General features: G+C 46.0%; 1 protein-coding gene and 1 long non-coding RNA gene across 10 annotated transcripts in view; one reads left to right on the top strand and one right to left on the bottom strand.

Annotated features, from left to right (window-relative positions):
- The window catches only part of MAD1L1 (mitotic arrest deficient 1 like 1), a 346,167-nt gene that overhangs the window by 279,742 nt on the left and 49,495 nt on the right, over nucleotides 1-16,930 (top strand). The gene's annotated exons all lie outside the window — the stretch shown is intronic.
- Nucleotides 6,284-15,937, bottom strand: LOC111936085 (uncharacterized). 4 transcript variants are annotated; one of them, XR_002868032.2, is made up of 6 exons: nucleotides 15,760-15,937; nucleotides 15,049-15,377; nucleotides 14,261-14,411; nucleotides 9,276-9,355; nucleotides 8,492-8,724; nucleotides 7,465-7,884 (listed from the first exon to the last, which is right to left on the bottom strand). It is a non-coding gene; the product is annotated as an uncharacterized LOC111936085 (long non-coding RNA). The 4 variants fall into 4 exon arrangements; XR_002868030.2 differs by lacking the exon at nucleotides 14,261-14,411 and adding an exon at nucleotides 8,000-8,195 and having other exon boundaries at nucleotides 15,760-15,915; XR_002868031.2 differs by lacking the exons at nucleotides 7,465-7,884; nucleotides 14,261-14,411 and adding an exon at nucleotides 6,284-6,643 and having other exon boundaries at nucleotides 15,760-15,915.

Below are 16,930 nucleotides of genomic sequence, written 5' to 3'. Positions count from 1 at the left end.
AAGAGGCAGTGGTCAGGGTTTCAGCCTGTGCTGACAGCCCCAGTGCAGGCTGTGGTTGCCAGTTCAAGTTATCTCTGTCCTGAACCATCTCAGCAAGGGAAGGCAGAGCAGGATCCTGGGCACAGCCTTGGAGGGAGAGCTCTGTTCTGTACCTGAGCAGAGGGTCTCAGTTGTGTCTGCACAAGGAGGTGCTGTAAAACCACATGTGTTTTTAACCAGAGCATCAGGAAATGTTGATGTTCTGGAGTGTAGTTATGTTAAAGGGAAACAGTTAAATGTGATTTCATAGAGTCACAGAATGGTTTGGGTTGGAAGGGACCTTACAGACCCTTCAACCCCCCCTGCCATGGGCAGGGACACCTTCCACTAGACCAGGTTCTTCCAAGCCTCATCCAGCCTGGCCTTGGACACTTCCAGGGCTGGGGCAACCTGTGCCAGGGCCTCCCCACCCTCACAGGGGAGCAATGTTATTTATATTTATATTATATCAATATGTTTATATTTATATGTATATTTATATGTATATTTATACTCATGTTTATATTATATATATGTTTATATATCTATATCTATAGCTATCTGCATATCTAAATCTATCTATATAATATATGTATAATTTATATTTAATCTATACATACTGGAGAAAATAACATGATCAGAAAATGGATTTAGAAGTTGTTGACCTGTACAGTTACCTAGAATTGGTTTTTAGGCCAAGTGAAGCTGCCTGGAAGTCTTTGCAGGATTAAATCAGGCATATACTGTATTTGACTTGATATTTAGAACAAAACTTCTGGAAGCAGATAAACCTTCCCATCACATCCGAAAGGCTGGTGATGTTTTGACACTTTATGCCTTGTAGCACCTTCTGAGGCCTCACTGAAGTGTGGAGGAGCAGCCTGGGGAGACCGTGACCAGGTCCCACTGGGAAAAGGCTTTCTTTTAAATGAGCTTGCAGAGATGTCTGCTGTGTCTCCATCCTGCTGAGAGGCTGAAGGAAATACAGCAGGGTGGACATCTCTGCAAAAAACAGGACTGAGTTGTATTGATGTCAAATGTTGGCAGTGCCAGCAACACTTGTTTTTACCACGTGCTGGATCCATCTCTCCTTCATCCTGTGCCTTTGTCTGACCATCACAAAACAATTTGGTTTCTTTAGCTTGGTTTTGGAGCTAGAGCAAGGGTTTACTACAGCTCTTTGGAGTAATTTTCACCTCCAGATAATGCTAGGAGTGAATAAGAGCTCCAGCTCCAAGGGAGCTGGAACGTAATTACAGTAGATGAAGGGTACTCTCCGCAGCTCCTCCAAGAGTGCTGAGATTAGACTGTAATCATTGTTTGTAAGCAGACAGGAATGAGGGGTAATCAGCCAGGCAGCCCTTGCACGTTATTCCAGGAATTAATATTAGCTTCCTGAAGTAGCTCATCAATCCACACTTAGATGGAACCACAGAAATCAACAGGTCTTGTCTTCCCACCATGGGAGCTGCCGAACGGGCTGGGCCCTGTCAGGCTCAGGGCTGGGGTTCTGTGGGTCAGGAGGGGTGGGCAGAGGCTGAGGTGGCTGTGCAAGATGGAATTGGTGTAATTGGTGTTCCTGGGGAGGGCTGTGGGTCCCAGCTCCACGGGGAGAGAGGCTCCAAGGAGATTGGGTAATTCAGGAGAGCTCGGGAGCTGCAGCCCATGGAGAGACAGCCAGGTTCACCGTGCTGGGGAGGGGAAGGCGTCGCTTTCTTCTTCAGTGATCTCCTTTATCCTGCAGAGCCATGGTGGGAGGGAGGGGAGGGGAGGACAGCACTGGGAAGGAGTGGGCAAGTTTGGGTTTGAAGAAAATCTTGGCAAGTGTGCTTGGTGCTGCTTGAATCCGGCCCTAATTATGAAGCCTGCGGGTCCCAGTGAGCACAGGGAGAACATCGTGTACAGACACAAAGTTAACACTGGGCAGCAGAAGTCTTGACATCCCTCTGATGTGAAGGGAGAAGAGAAGGAAGAAAAGAGCTTGCAAATCCAGGCAGAAATCATTAGGAAAGTGAGTCCACAGACGATGAAGGGTCATTTGAGTTTCAAATAACACATGTACTGCTTTCACCAGGACTTGCTCCTACTGCAAGCCAGGTGGTAGGGACTGTTGTAGTGTGAGTGTTAGCCTGCCCTGCTTCCTTTCCTTCAGCAGCTCTCACTGCCAAGCCCTGTGCTTCCATCAGTTTTGGAATAAATCACCAACCAACCAAATGATTATCTCTTGCAGTGCTTTACATACATTAGTTATGTGCTTGGGCTTTTTAATGATGCTGCTGCTCTGACAGCTCACTAAATATGACACAGCTTTATGGGTGGCATTGCTAATACTTTAGCAGCCAAAGGTTAGCTGCTATTATTAACCACATTACTACTGGCTTTTGTAGGAAGAATTAGTGGAGATAGATGTTTTCTCCAGAAAGCCCACAGCCCAAAAGCCAAACCTGAAGGAATATCGAAGGAAGGAGCAGCCCATGAGCAGATGAACTGGTGGTGGCTGGCACAATGCCATGAATTTACACTTGAGGCTGTTGGTTCATTTGGTTTGTTAATTGGAATAGAGGTAGGTCGAAGGGCACAGCAGGAGCCTGGCAGCCAGCGAGGGGAAGAGGGACAGCCAGAGCGTCACCTGCCCGTCCTGAGCCACTGCCAGAGATCTGCAGCTCTCTCTGCAGGAGGACGTCTGGAAAAATTTGCAAGAAGAATGTGTTCATGTCTGCATGGATTGCTCCCAAAATTCTCTTCCAGGCTCTTTTTTAGCATGGGGAAAAGCATGTGAGAGCGCATGGGTGAAACTGTCTGGGCTTCAAAGCTGCAAGCCTTCCTTGGCAGAGCAAGGTGTGTGCGTGGCTGCCGAGGAGCACCTGCCTTAGGGAAGGGCTGTGCAATGGAAAGCTGTGATGGTGAAGAGAAATGAGTGACTTGGACACCTGGAAAGGTGGGTGAGGAGAGAGAAGAGCCTCTGGAGAAGGATCTTGAAGTTATTGGGTAAAATGAGCTCTGCTGAGGGTACGCAGCAATGAATTCACATGACGTGGGCATAATTATTGTAGCCCAGATCAGAGAGGAGGAGCTGTCTAAACTCATTTCTTTTTGCTGCATTTCTCATTTAGATATGTTTTTTTATCTAATGGATCTCTGTGCAGTCGAGCTCGGGGATGAGAAAGGCCCTGTTTGCTGTGGAGGAGCAGCGAACAGAGCAGAGAGGTGGGGTTTGCTGATGAATATCAGCTTCTAGAAACAAATTGTTTTTCTTGCTCCTGCTGCTGCTTTGCTGAGGGACTGGGGCATAGATCTCGTTTTAGAAATCTCACAGTGTGCCTTTTGTGTTTCTTAGACAGGACAGTAGGGAGAATAAATCCGTGGCATGGAGGGGGGTGATGTCTGTGGGTGACACTCTGGTTGTGTTTTTGTCCTGTGCTCATCACCAGCCCCGTCACACTGAGATGTTCTGCCTTGCCTACCTGGAAATCAGTGTCAGTGCCTCCTCTGATGGACTATTAATACTTCCCAAAGCCCTGGAAGCCTATCTCATAAAAGCCATGAGTGCCTTGGTGCCCTGCTGCATGACTGGAAGATTTATTGCTACAAGCAGCAGAAAAGCATCTGGGGAAGCAGAGGGGTTGGCTGCTTAAAGAAATTTTAATATCACAGGTCCCCACATTCCAGTTCATCTTTACCAAAGGAGTTACCAAGTTAGAAGGTCCAGTGGGAGCAGAGAGAACATGTTATCAACGCTGTTATAGTGAAGGCTGTGCCAGCACTTTTTATGAAAACCTTCTGTTTTCAAATGGCTATAAATAGTTGGTTAAATGCACATAAATAGATCCTACCTGGGGGTAAATTCTTGACTTTGAAGTGAGCAGACTGCTGCTTCTCACTTTTAACCTATATAAAATGAGGGACAGCAGTGTTGCCAAATACGAGTGTTGAAAATTGTAAATGCAATGTAAAAAATAACAATATGCTTTGAGATAATTTTATTTGCCATCTGGTTTTGTGCTGTCAGTTATACTTGCATCATGTTTTCTCTGCAACTGTGAAGTTTCTTTATTTTGAAACAAAAACAAAGATTGCCATCTCTAGTACCTTGACTTCAGGATATCGAAATTGAAGAAAAGTTTTTAATCAAATCAAGTCTTGCAAAGCTTTTCAGAAAGGGAAGAATGCTGGCAATGGTAGGGCATTTAGGGAAGTTTATTAATCTCTTTTAGTTTTGTGTAAAAGCAGATTAACCAAACAGACATAATGAATGCATCAGACATCTCCATGCATTCACAATGAATGTTTGCAGGTAGGCATTTGGAAATTAGAAAGCATTAAGTTAAAACACGTATTTTCTCTCTATGGTTTTACCCTAAAGAATTAACTTTCCACACCCTTAAAGGCATTTGCTACACTCTTACAGCCACATGTAGCCTAAATAATCTGTGGGTTTGTGATTAAAGCTTTTTTAAATATTTATCTTCCTTGGGGTTTTAATATTTGATATTCTGGTCTCTGTCTTGTTTTTATGGGAAAAAAAAAGGCAAACAGAAGATGACATGTACAGGACTGCTGTCATTGTGAACTGGCATAAAGATCAAAACTCCTTTTTTTTTGCTTCAGTTTGTGGACATGCAATGGAAATAGGTTTGTGCAGTTTTTGGGAATATGAAGCAGCTATATGAACCATTTTAAGTTGGGATAAAATGGTTACCTTGCTGTATAAAGATGTCTGGAGTGCAGGTCACATTCCCCACTAAGCAGATACGGCACCTGGGGACATGGTTTAGTGGTGAATTTGGCAATGCTGGCTTAATGGTTGGGCTGAAATGCTCCTGAAGGTCCAACCAAAATGATTTTGTGATTCTGTGGCTGAAGTAGGGTCCCACCACAGAAGGAGGAGAGGCATTTAGAGCTGAACCTCTCTGAAATGGTTTCCCAAATAAGATAGGAGGTCTTGTTCTTGAATGGCTGCGGGGCACCGCTGTGCAGAACGAAGGCAGATGGGAGAAAATTGTCATTTTTCATTGGGCTGAGTTATCCTGCTCCCCTGGTTTTATTTAAAGTAAACTTTAAATCAAGACCAATACCTCTGGTCAAGAGGTATTTTGGGGAGAGTTGAAGACATTCAGACAAGGACAGCATCCATGTCCCCAGCCTTCCACAGTGAGGACCTGAGTGCACTCAGCCATGGCAGGCGGGGATTATGGAGGGACTTGCCAAGCGTGGGGCTTTAACTGTATCGTGCAAGGAGGCTGCAGGCATGCTGTGCCCTGGCATGGGGGTCTTTTCCCCCACAGCCCAGCAGAGGCAGATCCCACTGCCAGCCCTGCCAGGCAGCCGATCTGTGTGTGGAGCTCGTGCCCACGCAGTGACTGCTTTGGGTTATTCATCTCCTGTAGCAGGCTCTGCTGCCTCCTCCCACCCCAAGCTAATCGCTGTGCAAAGCTTCCAAGGTACACCAACTTTGTGTGGCAGCTAACAAGCTTAGCTGATGAGTTCTGCCATCATCCTTCTCCAGAGCTAATCAGCTTACCAGTGCTCCAGAGCTAATGGGCCTGTGGGTCAGAGCAGCACCGTGAACTGCTCGCACACACATTTCCCACATCCATCTTTAATTGCATGGCTGCTGCTTTAATGGAGTTTCCTCCTGCATATGCTTCACCTTTTTTTCCAATGGTTATCGCTTGTTATTTTGCTGCCAATTCTTTTTTTTTTTCCCTCAGATGCACAGTTCATTAAACACTATTTTCATGCTATGGTTGAGATTTCAAATATCAGCTGCTTCCCAGTCATCCTACCCAGACTGGGTGGTGGCCAAAATTTATTTACAAACGGAAAATTACACTTGGGATAGCACATCTCATGAGCACCGTGTGCTTTTTACCAGTGCATCCCTGAAAAAAATTGATTCCAGCAGAGAAAATAATTGAGTGATGTCAGCTCTCAAAAGTCAGGATTTCACAGAGTTGAGAGTGGAAGGGCTGAGAGCTGCTGCAGTGGAGGTTCTGCAGCCGAAGAGCGACGCTGCCAGCTTCTAGCCCTGTCATCTTCAAGTGCAGCAGCTGAGAGCTGCACCTGCGCCTGCATCCCTCCCCTAGTTTGAAGTGGCTTCACAATCATTTTGCTAGAAAAGGTATTTTATCCTTTTCACTCACTACGTGAAAGCAAGTGGAGAAAAGCGACTGACAAAGAAATGCTGATGGCAACGTATCAAAAACGCCGACTCTGCATTTGGCGAGCAATCCAACGATAAAAAGATTTTTTTTTTTTTCCCCCTTCTATTTTTTCAGCTTTTATAATGGCAGGGCATGGGAGCAGGTGAGGCATCTGCCTGAAACTTTGTGTGGAGTTGCAGCATGTCTCTGGCTTGTCAGAGCTCCAGGCTGGGAGATGATGGGAAGGGTTTGATGCTGAAGTTGGTGGGTGAGAGCAGATACACATTTCCAGCTGTGCTCCATCCCCATGTGCAGCAACGCTTGGTGCTTGGCAGCAGGGACAGGACACCCATCCTGCTCCTCACCTGTCCCTAGAGCAGAGCAGGGGCACAGCAGGCAGGGCCATTTCCAGGAGGAGTCACTCACAAGGGTTTTGCCATCTGAGCTCCCAGCTGTGAGCATGCTGCAGAAGCTCCTGGTGACTTAGGAAAACATAATTAAATACTGCATTGTTAATAACATGGTTAAAAGGAGGTTCCTCTTGACCATATCCCATTCTCAAAAGCAAAATGGAAATGGCAGAAATACCATTTAGAAAGTGGGATGTTGTTGTCTGTTCTAATTTTCATTAAATTCTGTGCTTCTGCTCCCCTACAACAATGGTTGCACAGGTTAATTAACACATGTTGTATGAAAATTGAAGTCCTTACGTTGTATTTTTTTCATATGAGTTCTCTCCTGTTCTCTTCAGAGCAAAGAGCAATGCTCTTTCTTCCCTTATTATAATCCTGATATTTTATAGACCTCTTTTATGAGCCTCTTGGTTTTTGTCCCTTCATACAGTTTTCCCAGAATTTCTGGGGGATTTATAAAAACCTCTTTCTTTGTTTTCTCTGGTGCTTTTCAGTACTCTCCTAGGTCTGTCTTAAAGAAACTGCACAATGTTTCAGATAAGTATAATCCACTAATTAAAAAGTTGCATTACTGTAAAATCCAGACTGTTCCCTATTTTCTCTTCATTACTGTCCAATACTTTGTCCAAGTTTTGCTAACTCTTGGAAAAAGCACTACCAAAACAGAGGCCTGGTTGTCCTCTGCCCTGAGCCACATATTTCTCTCCCCATATTATACTATGGACTATCTATACTACTATAAATAGTATACTATTTATATATATAGTATACTATAAAGTAGTATAAAAGAGGATTTTATAAAAGAGTACTATTAAAGAGGATTTGCACATGGTTTTAATAATTTTCCCTTGCTCATTTGCTGGCATGGGCTCATGGTTTGCCAGTCCAAATTGGTAAGCTCCTTCCCAAGCCTTTATTTAAAAACCAGGTTTGACAAGAGCCCAGTGTTTTGCCTTGCCCGAGAATTCTTTGATTTCCAGGCAAACTCCACACGCATAGGGAGGAGTCCTTCATGATAAAAATTAAAATGACAAAATTAACTGGGGAAAAAAAAGCACTTTGGGACACTTTTAGTCAAATTAGATGGTGTTTCTCTGGAACCTCAGTGAATATGTTTGAGGAGGGGAGAGACAAAGTCATGTTGCCCTTAGGACACTGGAGTCTGGTGGTTCTTCTTCCCCATAGGAATGTGCCAGAACTGGGGTGTCCCAGCTGGGGAATACTGGGAACAGCTGTTCCTCCTCCTTGCTCTGGGGTCTGTAAATCCAGATTTCTTCAGAGTGGAGACTGAGAGAAGGTTCCTGACCACCCTGTTGAAGGAGATACAAAGGGCTTGCTTTTCCTTTTGTCTGTGTGTAATTCCTGCTGCGTAAAACACATCATATGTGTGTAAAAACAAATATAAATTTGTATAAAACGCCTCACTGAGAGCACCAAAAGTTGAGCAGCTCTTCAGAAGGGTTTGGTTCAGAGGCAGGTTAGCTTGGCTGCCAAAGGGGGATGGCACCACACGGCATCCACGGTGGAGTCTGTCTGTTCTGCACGGAGATAGCGAGGAGGAAGTGGGCTGGCTCTCAGCCACAGCAACAGATTGCTCCTCTTTTGCAGACTGAAGTCATGTCTGAAATGAATACATGCACTCACTGCTGCGCATCCTGCACGGAGCACTGGAGGGGCTGAGCAGAAATGAGCGGTTTTGGCTGGAAATTTCTTATACTGTCATGTAGAGGTGGATTTGAAGCTCTGGGGCAAATATTCTCCTTCCATTACAGCATCACTAGTGACTACAGCTTTCCACGTAGCTTTGGTGCAACGATACACCATCAAGTGAGCATGTTTTAATAAACCCATTCCTTTAGTTGGGATCCTTTGGACTTAGAATGCATCCATTGACTCATACTTTGTGTCTTGCCATACCTGAGCATGTGTCAGATGTTCACAGGCAGTGAGAAAGAACGAAGCCCCGTTTCTGTTCTGGCTGTGGACTTTTCTCTCTGAATCAGCCCTGAGCTCTTTGCTTCACGTTTGACACCTGCCCCATCAAAGGTTCCATCTCCCAGGCCTGGTAGTCACTGATTGCTGGTGAGGAGCACACCTGGAGATGTTTGCCAGGCTCGACGTGGAGCATCCCTGGTGCTGATGTTCTTTATCTATAAAGGCAGCAGAGAAAGGCTGGGGTTGGTGGTGCCTTGCATAGTGTGTCAGTGTAATTAAGAAGATCAACTGTGCCAGTTTTCTGACTCCCCTCTGCTCGTGTGAGGAACAATAGCACTAAATGATGATTGTAATTCATTACAAATGCACCCTAATTAAATTACCCATCAGTGGCTGCAAGATTAATGATACCAACCCGAGTTAAAACATGATTAAAGTTAGGCTTGTCACATTTTTCAGTTATTACATGGAAGTTCACAGGAGGAAGGGATGGAGCAGAGTGCAAGGTGTGATTGGATGATGCTGTGGAACACAGCTGAAGCAACCAAAGGCTGTGGCTAATGGTGCTCCTTTGGACTTTGCTGGGGACAAACCCCCCAAAAGCTTTCCTCAGGTCTGCCAGGAGGGCTGTGGGGCTGTACCTTTGTCATGGAACATTGTTAATGTGAATGTTTGTAGGATGGGAAGGAGGGTCCTGCAGGGAGTCTGGCACAGCAAGGAACTGAGCCTGGATCTCCCAAACTTAGGCTTAACTCTCTGAGTTTACCTTGCTGAGTTGTCTTGCCTTTCTTCATTTTTATTCTGTATTCTGCATGCTGAATATGAGCCAGTCTTTCTTGAAAATACCTGTAAAAATAGCAGGGAAACACCATGGATGACATAGGGAATAGTATCAAATACACCAGAGCATCAGCCTTTCTCCCCTTCCTTAGAGAAGTTTTACATTAAAAATGGCTCAAATACAGCAAATATGTACAAGGGGAAGACAACAACACAACTTTGCCACAGGTGCAATATTTAGGGTATTTTATAAAAAGAGACAAAACAAGGCACCTGACCATGCAGCATTGTGAATTTTGCTGCCTCTGTACCACTGGAGAAGCCTCTGGAGGTGTTCCCAGGCTCAAGTGAGGGGGAGGACCAATATGTGGGATGTGTTTAGGTGGATGAGAAGGAAAGAAAGATGTCATAAGGACTGTCTCTCTGAACACCCTCGCACAGATTGGCTGTGCTTGGCATTGGTTCTGTCATTAGCTGGCAAATAAGCAAGGAGGAATCTTTTCAAAGTAATTTCATTTTCTAATATTGTACATCCTGTCCTTAAATGCCTTTGCTGATTGGATTGATGGTGCCAGTCCAGAAATGGACATTGTTTACCAGTTGGGGCTGGACTCCTAATAGAACTTCTCAAACTCCTTGAGAAGCAGCTCTTGGATGCTCCAAGCAGAAATAAATTGAGCAGTGTGGTAGATGTGCCCTTTACATCAGTGGAATGGACCTCATTAGAACATTGTACACAACTGTTTAGGGCTGGGGCAGCAGAAACAAGTGGAGTTCCTGGAAATGAGAATAAACCAGGGCTGGAATGAGAAAGTTGCATGTGTCTGAGAGGAGGCAGTTTTGGTTTTTGCATGGTGTCCTGTTGAGTTGTTCCCTTTGCTGAATGCTGGGACAGCCTGGGGCTTGCGAAACACAGGAGGATGCAGGAAGGGGTGCTGGAACAGCAGGTGCTGTGGGGTGAGACAGCCCATCCTCTGCCATCCCATGGACTCTCCAGCACTGTTGTGGCAAGCAGATGGCACTTACCAGCTGTGCAAGCCTAATTAATTCTCATCAAAGTTACTGGAAGACATTTCTCTGGGGAATGGATGGTTACCAAGAGGTTCAAACCCTGCTTGGAGATGCTAATACTGAATGTCGTCATCTCCGTGTTTGGATGACCTTGCTTCTGTGGATAAAATGAGGCATTTTCCAGGTTTTTTGCATGTTCTCTTCAGCAGTGCTAGTGCTCATAATACTGAAATGATTTCCCTTGAGCAGGATAGGGATGAATAACCTCAAAGACTTTTCCTCCATAAAATCATCAGCAAAAGCCATCTCTCACTACACCAGATTTGTAAGTGTAAGTTTTAGAGGCAGAGGTTAATTTTTGTCTTTAATGTAAGGGTGATAAGGCCCTGGCACAGGCTGCCCAGGGAGGCTGTGGCTGCCCCATCCCTGAAAGAGCCCAAGGCTGGGTTGGACAGGGCTTGGAGCAACCTGAGATAGTGGAAGGGTGTCCCTGCCCATGGCAGGGGGATTGAAACAAAAAGGTCTTTAAGATCCTGTACCATGGGAATCAGTGGATCCAAGAGGGAGCAGGCTGGGGATTGCTCTCCTCCAGATTTCCTGATCTTGTACACATTAATGCAGGGAGATGTTGGCTGCTGGAGCAGTGGGTGCCTCTGTCACAGACCCAACATGGTCTATGAGTTCTGGGAAGGTGGAGGCATCACCTACAGCTCTTGGCACCCTGGTCACATCTCATCTTCTGTTGGAGAGTTCAGAGCTGCTTCCACAGGCCATCAGCTTGTGAATAAATACCTGTCAAAGGAGAGCTGCCAGCTGGCTCAGCCATCAGAGGGGCCTCCCCCACAAATTTTGGGTAGTGCAGCAGATTTAGCAGCTAATATCAGAGTTTTGTGGCCTACTTCTTTCTCTCTGGAGGGTTTTGTGACCTGGCTATGTAGCCTTGAAGCTACATATTGCTCTGCTTGTTATTTCCTTACTAAAGCTAAATGGGTTTTTCTCTTTTCTTTTTTTTTTTTTTTTTTTTTTTTTCCCCAAGTGTTTGGACTTGCTTTTATTTAGGACACAACCCTTTTTGTCTTTCTGGTTTTGCCTTTCCTAACCATCTAATACAGACAAGGTTGTTGGGATTCAGCAAAATAGCTGACTCACATGGGCAGATGTTGAGATTTTCCTCTGTAATTGAGCCTACAAAAGGGGAATTTTCCTTTAGGCATTGTGGAGGGAGAGCTCTGCTGGCTCTGACAGGTGCCAGGGGAGTGGTGGTGGGAAGGAGATGTCCTTTAACTGAGGAGATGGGGTGAAGCTGGGGAGTTTCAGTGGTGCTATACATCAGTGGTTTAGATCCAGTCCGTGCAGACAGAGATGAGAAGTCATTTCATGCTGCCCTCTTGATCAGTGACCTATGTGAAATGAGTTTGGGTTTAGTCCAGTTCTCTGCAGATGAGCTGCTTGCAGAGAGCAATCAACGTATCTGGCATGGACAGGCACCCCAACCAGCCACCTCAGCACGGGCCAAGGATGCAGAGCTGTCCTGGAGGCCAAGATGAAGTTACACAAAGTCTGGCTTAGGACTTCTGCTGTAATCTGCTACCTTGGTGCATCTTGCACCTTCTCCGTGATGGATGTCCATCTTACCAGCTCCCAAGCTTCTGGCTGATGCTTTGATGCACCCACAAATTAGAAGGGACAAAAGCCTGGAGGGTTTTGAGTCCTTGGTGCCATGCTGAGCTTGCCTTTGTGGTGAAATAAAGTGCATGTTAACAGGGATTGTGTCTCTTGAGGTCATGTCCCCTTACTGCCCCAGGGCTGCCTCCTTGTTCCCCACCAGAACAGCTCTGGGCCCATCTCAGACCTTTTACAAGGGCAGAAGAAGCTGTGGAAGGGCAGAAGAAGCTGTGAAAGGGCAGAAGAAGCTGTGGAAGGGCAGAAGCTCCATTGCCTGGAGTTCTCTCCTTGACCTCTGCTCAGCCAGGGCTCCACACACTCCTGAAGGGGTTTCTGCTCCTGTCAGACACTGCAGCCACAAGAGCAGAAGTCTGGTGGCCTCCAAGAGCTAAAAAATACTTTGTGAGGATCGAGTCTCTGCAGTATGGAGATGTTTCTTTTAGAATAAATCACTCTCTGATTCAAAAAATGCGTATTCCAGGCTGATGAGTGATCTGAGGTAGCAGCAGCACATGGCACTGCCTTGCTGTTTCCAGACAGATCCCTCCAGGACAGAGCTAAAGAGCAGAGTTGGAGGAACTGAGGAGCAGGTGAATGTGTGGATGCTGCTCCCTGCTCACTGTCCTGCCAGCTCAGAGGCAGTGTCCTGGTTCCATAGCCTGTCATCAGTGGTCAGCAGATGGGCCCCAAGTTCAGCCTGATTAGACCTATTCAATCAACAAGGCCAAGTTGCTTCCTGTCTCATCCCATATGGTGGCTCCTGCTGTCACTGTTCTTGTGGGAAAAGCTCTGAGCAGCCTCCTGGACTCGAGTCCAGCCCCTGCTTTCCCCTCACCACGTAGGAGAGGCACTGGGAGCACCAGTGTTTCTGTGGAGCGTGGCTGCAGAGCGGTGCCGTTTGCCTCAGTGCTGCTGCTGCTGGGAGCTGGCACTGCTCCGTCCCAGTGGATGCTCCCCTGCCACTTGGCAGGGACAGGCTCCCACTGGGAACTGCTCCAACACCCTGCAGATGTCCAGGGCCCATGCCCTGCCTCAGATCTGTGAGCATAAAGGTGAAACAGATGGATGAAAATTAGTTCTGAACAGATTCCTGAGCTGTCATTCAGTGGCTGAGGAAGGAATGGAGAGACCAAACTGAGGCAATTTGGGTAACTCCAACTCATTCTTCATATGTTCTGCTGGAAATTGTCACTTGGAGTTAATCCTTTCTATGGATTCTTAATTTTTTTTTCAACCACAACAACAAGCTAAGTAGCTTGCTTTGTAAAATGGTAGGTGTAGGGTGCCAACAACACAACTGGCTCCCAGGGAAGTTCAGAAGAGTGCCTGGAGTTGGTTTGTCCTTTCCTGTGGAGATATGGGGAGAGGGAATGCAAAATTGAAGGGCTCTAGATTCAAGACTTGTCTAATGACAGGCTGTGATCCAAATGGGTAATGCACACAAAGCTTCTAGACATCATCCTTTAACATCTTTTATCCTGAGAATGTCCTAAACAGCTTCCTGATATAGCCAGCCCTCAGAGCTTGTGCCAATCTCACAGTCTTCATCATTTCAGGGTTATTCTCTCCAGTTCCCCACACTGGATATCTCCTCATGTCCTCCTGTTGTGTTCTGGCATGCTGAAATAGAGAAGGTCTCCTCTTGATGCTCAAATGCTCCAATTAATCACCTATGGCAGTTTGTGTCTCTTATTAGTTTGGAAATTCAGAGAAATGCCAAGGGCTTGGCACAATCTGTTGAGGTGGGGCATGTCTGAGTGCTGAAGAGGAGCTGGCTCAACCATAGCTGGTTTTGTTTGTCTTCACAGTTGTTACCACATGTTTTCTGTGATCACATAACTGAGATCTGAGTAGATCCAATTTCAGTTTTTTCCCTCCTTTTATGATTCTGGGCTTATTAGCCCTGACAGTTATTTATTTGTCCTTAGTTGTAGGCTGAGGCAGCTTTATGGATAATGTGGGAAGCATGTCTTTTCTAATTAGACCACAGTCTGTTGTCTGTCTGCCTCATGGGCAGGACACAGCATGCTGTTTTGCTGAGTTTATAATAAATAGCAGGAAGCCCTGGATGCAGGAGGTCATGTTGGGCTTTTTTTCCACAGAGTTTTTAGAGCAACAACTCACAACATCAGTGTTCCCGAGACTGAGCAGGAAACAAAACCTATGGCATATATTCTCCTCTCACTTCCCACAGTGAGCTATTTAAATTACATTGGGGCATGATGAGGTACAATAGGAACTGAGAGCAGCACACCATGCCCAGCCAGACCACAAGCTGCGTTTGCAGGAACTTACTCCAACTTATTTCCTGTGTCCCCTAGCAAGGTGCCAGCATACATGTTGCATCCCAGCCCTGTCAGGAGTTGTTCTCTGAAGTATTGCAGCAACTAATGAGGAACATTGGCTTCCTGGAAGCTCACACCTTTTCTTTTCCCAGCATGATCACCTGTAGAATGTGTATTATGTCATCATTATGAGTCCAGTAGCTTTATATAGTGTCCTATCTCGTATAAAAAGTCAAAGCTGCTGTGTCTTGCTCTTTGAATTCAGTGGCCCGTAGCAGGGGGGTTGGAACTAGATGATTTTTAAGGTTCCTTCCAACCCAAACCATTCTGGGACTCTATGAATAATTTTCTTGCATCTTTCTTGAGAGCAGCAGACAAACTTGTGCAGAGCAGCTCCTGGCTCTTTGTGGGCAGTGAGGAGGGAGTGAAGTTTGTTCTGATGCTACCAGGGGAGCTGGGATTGGAGGGACAGCTGTCAGGAGCATATCACCAGTCTTCCTCCTCCAAGTCCCAGCAGAGCACTCATCCACATCTTTTTCATTTGCCCCGATTTCAGCAAAGGGGACGGTAACAAGCCGTGTTCATTACCAAACCTTGCAATTCAAGAAAACTCTTAAAATAGCAACTTTCCTTATTCTTCAGCTGCTGGCTCACTGCCCAGGGAAAATAGTGGGTTGAGAATATGAGGCAACAACTTTTATTTTTCCAGTAATAGTGCTTTCAAACTACATGTCTGTTTAGGAACATTAATCATTGTAACTATGGGGTAAAAAATCTTCTGCCTGTCTTTAATCTTACCTGTGCAATGAGATGGCAACACTGAGCTCTTGCTTTCTGTGGATGATTAAGAAGGGCCAAGCTTCAAATAGTTGACTATATCTTTTTCTCAATTTGCTTTTCTGTCAGCTTAAATTAGAGATGGTCTTAGCCATTCTGTTGCAAACTCTCCTTGTCCTGTGATCTTCTCTGCTGTTGCAAACTCTGCAGGGCTGGTCTGGGTTAGCCCTGCTTTGGAAAATCTGCAGTAAAGGTTTGTCAGAAGGTTTTGCAGTAAAAAACACCCTTTTCTGTGGCAGCCATGGGCACAGCATGCAGTGAAGAGATGTTGCATTGCCTAAGGGTCTGCCCTGCAGAAGAGATACAGAACTGCTTGTAGGTCTTGATTTCTTGTGGCACTTTTATGAGATTAAGAGTAGTTCTTGACAAATATTGATGTATTTGCAGTGTAATTACAAAGCTTGGTTGGTATTTATATCTCCTTTCCAGCCTGTGCTAGCACTGGTAGACGGTGTTAAAGAGGTCCTGCATGATTAGTAGCATTAAGTGATACTTCAAAGTGTTTTCCAGACAATAACTCATCCAGTTTGGTGCCTGTGAGGGAGAATAGATCCCAAGGTATTATTTGTAGCATTTCCTGTTTGTAAATCCCTACAGAATCTCTGAGAGGCAACAGAAATGTCATGCACGTGATAAATAAATGGTATAAAATGGTACAAGATGACAGCCAACCTTCCCACATGGCTTGGATGCCTCTTGCAAGCGTTGCCTGCTGTGGGGCAGATGTTCTCATTAGGGGAGAGGAGGGTGGGCATGCAGGGGTGGAGGTGCTGTGCAGGAGGTGGCTCCCAGGCCGTTCTTCTGCCAGATGGTGGAAGGGCACGGCACTGCCTGCAGCACCTGGGGCACTGAGCAGCACCTGCTCTGACTTCACAAAGAGGGTTACATGGATGGCTGGGCAAACACAAACCGTTCTGACTCGTGCAGTGACTCGCTCCTGCATGAACGTTCACACAGACTGGATACCCACGGGATGAAATCCTTGGGCATGGGTTGTGTTTGTGTTGCTCCTCGGCGCAGCTGGTGCATGCCCAAATTCCTACTGAAGGGACAGTAGGGCTGAGCAGCATGTGTTGTCTTCATTAAACTCTGACTGTTCCTCACGTCCATTTTTGCAGTTTCTGTTTCTATATCCCTTCCCTTTGAAAGCTACTATGGGTGAGGGTTTCTAAGGGGCAGGAGTAGGTGTCAGCCCTTCTGGTAGGTTGGCTGCTCTGTATCTCACCATCTTCTGATAGACCTCCCTTTAGCTTTCCTTTCTTGCATTGTTGTTAGCAAAGGAATTAAGCACAGCAGGCTACTGCCCTTTTTTGCAAGCTCCAACCTGCAGGTGCTGTAGAGAAACACCACAAGCACTCTGTCCCTCTCCCAGCTCCTCCTCCAAAAGCTTTTAGCTGTCAGTAAGCTTGGGATAAAACCCCGAGCATAAATGACAGCCACCAAGCCAGTGCAAAAAAGTCAGAGGTTGGGAAGTAAACCCAAGTGATTAAAGAAAATGGATTTCAGAGAAGTGGAGAGGAAGGCAGAGTGAGCACATAGAGGAAGAGAACTGAAAGCCCATGGCAGGGCAGAATAGCCAGGGTGAATAAACAGCCAGCCAGCGTGTTCCACCAGCACGGCTGATTTGCTCCTCTCTTCCAAACGGCTTAGCTGAGACCCGCAATTTGAAAATAAACTTTCCTTTTGTTTTTTAAACAGTTCAGTGCCTAGGAGAGCATCAAACAGCTCGGGTTTCAAATCAAAATGAGATTGTGGTGGTGGTGTTGTCATTGTACCTGTTCCGCTGCTCTGGTCTTTGGGAGGAGGAGGCGTCTTTGGGGAGCGGTCCCAGCCAGGCTCGTTG

This window comes from Cyanistes caeruleus, chromosome 17 (genome assembly GCF_971803275.1).
Source record: "Cyanistes caeruleus chromosome 17, bCyaCae1.hap1.1, whole genome shotgun sequence".
NCBI classification, from domain to species: domain Eukaryota; kingdom Metazoa; phylum Chordata; class Aves; order Passeriformes; family Paridae; genus Cyanistes; species Cyanistes caeruleus.
The sequence above is the reverse complement of the archived record's forward strand: the minus strand, read 5'-3'. Positions and strand labels throughout refer to the sequence as shown.